The 5,215-nt window shown below is 38.3% G+C and overlaps 1 long non-coding RNA gene and 1 pseudogene across 1 annotated transcript in view; both read right to left on the bottom strand.

Annotated features, from left to right (window-relative positions):
• The window catches only part of LOC116695329 (5-hydroxytryptamine receptor 3A-like), a 176,825-nt pseudogene that overhangs the window by 25,800 nt on the left and 145,810 nt on the right, over positions 1-5,215 (bottom strand).
• Positions 747-5,215, bottom strand: part of LOC116695338 (uncharacterized) — a 6,718-nt gene continuing 2,249 nt past the window's right edge. Inside the window, exon 3 of the long non-coding RNA XR_004333433.1 lies at positions 747-913. This is a non-coding gene — a long non-coding RNA (uncharacterized LOC116695338). The remainder of the gene's footprint in view (positions 914-5,215) is intronic.

Below are 5,215 nucleotides of genomic sequence, written 5' to 3'. Positions count from 1 at the left end.
CGTTATGTTTAATAGAGTATGTAGTGTGTTCACTATAGAAAAGTGATAAAGAATCCAAAACAGTCGTGTTAGAACACGTAATGTTGTTGTGTTGCTTTTAAATAGACACTATTCCCAACAAACCAAAAAGAAGTTTTTACCTCACACTAGAAAAAGAAAAAAAAACTTGTTGTGGATATTTTTTTGTTTTTCGTTACTGAATTAATTAGCGTTTTCATTCTTCAGTTTGTGTGTGATGACAGCCGATGGTGCACATAGGTTCCTGTATGTTAATACTTCTATACCACACGCTACATCCGTTGTACTATACTATACTGTAAGCATGAGGCATGGTGGAGAGTTATGTCAGCATTACAATGCAAATGAGTATCTAGTATACAAGAGAAATAGTTAAAAGTGCTTACGTAGTATGTGATCCAGAGTTAGCTTCCCACATTTAAATCCAAGGTGAAGAGCTACACTGATACCTGTGAGCTCCCACTCCCCATTGGTCTGCAAACACATTTGGGACTCCTTCAGATCTCTTCAGGCGTTAGGCGAATTGATCATCCTTACGTCCGCCGGCTGAATCACATTAATTGTTATAGTTTTTTTGGAGTATTAGATACACAAAATACAGTTTGTGTAATATCCATTACACATAATGTCAACACTTCAAAGGGCTTAACAGTGAATTTACAACAAGCTACAGTGGATCTGTGTGGATTTTTAAGACCTGTATTTATATTTAAGCAGCTGTGATACCAAAAGTGGACAGAATATGGTTCAAATGGCAGAGAGCAGTTTTGGATATCAAAGGAAAAGTGTAGATTTACTAATCGGCAGGAGCGACCACTCTGGTTGGCTTATAATCAAACCATGACTGTGTGTATAAGTAGGAACTAAGGAGTTTTGGTGCTTTGCTTCATCCATGCTGAAACAATAATGGAAAAAAAAACTAGTAATTAACAATTAATCCAGGCATTTGTAAAAGCAAACAAGGAAATAAAGGACAGAAGGTATTATCACTCTCAACGAGTTTCATGTTGTTTATTTAAAAATTTGCATTGAAGTTTGAATAAAATGGTTGGTTCTTTTTAGAGGTCTACTAAAACAAGCAATTTGGCATAAAAAATGGACGGAAAGAAGCTTAAAAGTAGGATAGATACTGATTTGTCATTGTCACAACATGGGAGGCGGAGGAGAATCAAAATAAACAGGTCTCGGGCTGACCAACTACTTGAGAGATTAAAAATAGATAAAAAGCATTCATTGAAAGTCAAAGTACAAAACAACTGTACATACATGGAGGTTTTACATACCTCTCAGGTTTACAGTGTAACTTGCCTTCAAGTGCTGAATGTAAGGTTTTTATTTTTATTTCTCGATTTGTACTATTAACGTACGTCCCCATGGTGATGGTCTGGGACCCAAAGTTGGTCTCGAGGGACAGAGACTTTGTAGTTCCACATTTCCTCATCATCCAGCTCAGTCCCTCTATGGTCACTCCTACATTAAAAAAAGATCACAGCTGTTGATGTATGGCAACCATTTCGCTATGTCACACACTAAAGGAAAAAAGATCCCAAAACCATCACCAACCAATCCATCATTTTACGGAAAAGAAATACAAGACAATCAGTCAATGACTTTTAGATTTATTCCAGTTAAGGACTTTTAGTTAAATCCTTGACATTCTCCTTCTGAGATAGGTCTTTTTCACGGCAGGCATATCGACATGTCATAGTAGGGAAAGAACAGGGGCATTCACAACCATGTAATGATGCTGCATTCCACTTAGGCGATGGTCCTGTAGTGTGATGCTGGACTCCCTGAAATAGCTCTCACTGGGACACTTGATGGAATGACGCCCCATCGTTAAGGTATAGTTTCAGCTGTGCTTTCCTACTAGAGAAGTCCAAAATGTCTGCGTGGATGTGGAAAAGGGGTATATTGGTCGGTGATGCCGGCAGGCAATTCTACCAGATGATGTATTTTAGACTCCTTACGTTCCTTCCTCTTTCTTTTTGTGGATTTTAAACTCGGATCTGTCCAATCTGAGTTTCTTCTAGGCATGAACTTCACAGTTATGGTGAGTGCACCACCTAAGACGATTGGATTTGGGTTTAAGAAATGCAAGGACAAATGGGCGGGCAAATGCAAGACTTAGAAAATGTAAACATGTAGACATGCATGTTGGCATGTAATTATAGAAATCATGAACAACCTTCTGACTTTTGTGCTCCCCAGTAGTAAATTCAAAAAAAATCACCTCTAACTTTTGGGTGTGTTATTTTGATCCAAACAAAAAATAAGTTGTGAAAGGTGCTATAATCAAAATTTGCACATAATGGATATAATGAGTTTAAACACTTACGAAGCACTTAAATGTATTGATGCTGAGTGAAGAGAGTACACATGTGCTCTGAGAATTACAAGAAACTGCCATATAGAATGGTGTAGGGTTTGGGATTTGTCATCCTGTAGGTGAGAAATGTTTAAACAGTAAACAGTATAATTATGGACTTTGACTCAATGACTGTTGAACTTAATGACAAAGTTCTGCATGATCATGTGCATGAATGAATATGGGTTTTATAGACTCACCACTCCTAAAATTCCAAACCACATGGAACCACAATGGTTTACGTCAAGGTGTTTGAGAAGTTTTTTCCACCGGTCGCAAGAGTTTTTGAGGGATAGGGGATATAGCATATTATTAAGTTGCTTCATGACAAGATCAGGAGCTGGGGCTAGGTGCAGTCAATGTATGTACAAAACCTGTGTAAAGAGAAAGTAGAGAACAAATTTGTGGGATAGCTGCATTTAAATGCACATGGAAATATTTCGTCCCAGCTTTTTATTAGTATGGACACAAGAATTGCAGGTCTTGCTTTGTTGCTGTTACACTTTGAAGATGGCAGGGAAGTAAAGATGGGTCAATAGCTTGTTGGATGTTGAAATATAATTATTCCTGTTTTTTTCATTGACAAGAATAGTTATATTGAAAAAAACAATTAGGTCATTTATTGCATGATGGGGGGTGCACATTTGGTGTGATAATGGCGCACCTAAACTCATGCTTACCGATCTTAACATAGAGTATGAAAAGATTCATAAACACGTTGGAGTTCCGAGAGATATAAAGAAAAAAAAGATATCGGTGGCTTCAATAGTTTGGTAGGAGGATAAATCTGCATCCTATCTAGGGCTTTCGAGTCCCTAAATTTCCGCTGAATAACTCTGAATTATAAATAAGGGTTTAAGTTTGAACAATTGCTTTTATTAATGTTAATACAACAGCAGCCAGATAGTTTTTGCCACAACCTGGGTAAACCAATGCATTGTACGGGGAATTAATTACAATCTGGTCAACAAACTATTAGTAATTTAACACCCCCCTCAGTCACATAGCTTACCTTTGTAGGCATAATCAAAGTCTAAAAATCCCATCAAAAGTAAAATTAATTAACGAAACATACTATAAAATTGTTGATAATTGGTGCCTGATGTAGCTTTTAACAGATCGTCTTTGGTTCGGAGGTTTTGTGGTAGTGCTAAATGCTCTCCCCAACCTCTACTCTTGAAGCCAGAATAAACCGATTACGAAGATGAGCTTCAGCGGGCGTTACATTCCATCATTCTAGTTGTTAATCCTTTTTCTATGACATGTACTCAGATTAGCAAATAGAAAAATGTTCAGCTTCTGATCGATGAGATTTAGCTGCTCTGCGACAGCAACATGTATTCTATCACTAATATATAAATGCAATGTTGGGCTCCTCCCGAGTATAATATTGGACTCTAGCATGACTTCCTCTATATGGCCTTTGGGGTATTCTAAGTGCTGTGCAAAGGACCCCTAATTGATGGCTGTGTTGCATAATGATCGGCTTTTGAATCATCTTCATGAGGATCATAAGTGTCATACAACTTTTATTGGGACAGCTGATTGAGACCTCAGGCAAACACAACAGTATGCACTAGGTGTGTCAATTGCTACCACAATGTGGACTAACAACACAAAACAGGGTGTATGCATTTTGCTTGAGGTATGCTTAGCGTCACATTCTACTTATGCACTACAGCTCAGGCTGATGGAATGTCTTGAGTTTGCAGGTTGTCTTTTTATTATAGATCTATGGGAAATTCCAATTTTTGTTTGTATGAATTGTAGCTGAGATAAAACAGGTTATTACGCAATTGATCTGGATAGGGGGCACATAGGCATATGCTGCACGCAGTTTTCAAGGCAATATAGCAATAGTAGAGAGTTGGAGTTTCACTCAAACCACAAATGTCACTCTAGTTCAGCTAGAGGAAGAATTAAGGAATCCACCAAAAGTTCTGGGAAGTATGAATGCAAAATTTGTTCCTAAATGATCCGTCAAATTTGACAAGGGAAAATTTTGGGACCTGGCTGGTGTGGCAAGAGATGGACATCAAAGAAATATTACGAGCATCTATGCTGTGGGACATGATGTCTGTACAAATGTCCATGACTAATTCCGCCATAAACATATTCCCCTTATAATGTTAAAAATATACAAGTAGTAGTCAGAAACCCACATACAGAAACAATAATTAATATGTGTGGGCCTAGGCTGTGCTTCACCTTCAAGTTATTAAATGGATTGCATTTTAGTAATTTGCTACTTAAACCATCCTATGAACTTGTCCGCAGTAGCTGCTATTATTTTATTAGTCAGATATCCCCCCCCCACTGCTGGGGCGCTAGTTGGCACAAGTAATTGCAAATTATGTATTTGTATTAAATGTAGTTTATTTACCTGTCTCGTGGTGGTTGCTGTGAGAGTGTGGGCAGGTTTGGTCTGGCCCTGGGCTGGGTTGGCTGATAGCCCATAGATATCTGTAGCCCCACCGATTCAAATTTCAGGTGTTTACCATCTGTGGAATAAATAAGGGGGGCTGTCGGGCCTGCTAGGAACACAGGTCGACAGATGAGGTTCCTATTGTACGGTGTTGGATTGGACCGACAAGCGCAACCGGATCACGCCAGGGTATTGAGTAACCGGCACCGTGATATTGACATGGTCGCTGGGTGTACGCCACTTAATGTTTGTGTGTGCTCTTTATAGACACTATTCTCCAACAAACAAAAGAAAAGTTTTTCCTCACAGCTGAAAAAAGAAAAAAAAACTTGTTGTGGATTATTTTTTTTAGCTTTCTCGTTACTGAATTTAATTAGCGTTTTCATTCTTCAGTTGTAGTTTGA

The sequence above is a fragment of the Etheostoma spectabile genome, chromosome 9, assembly GCF_008692095.1.
Source record: "Etheostoma spectabile isolate EspeVRDwgs_2016 chromosome 9, UIUC_Espe_1.0, whole genome shotgun sequence".
NCBI lineage: Eukaryota > Metazoa > Chordata > Actinopteri > Perciformes > Percidae > Etheostoma > Etheostoma spectabile.
The sequence above is the reverse complement of the archived record's forward strand: the minus strand, read 5'-3'. Positions and strand labels throughout refer to the sequence as shown.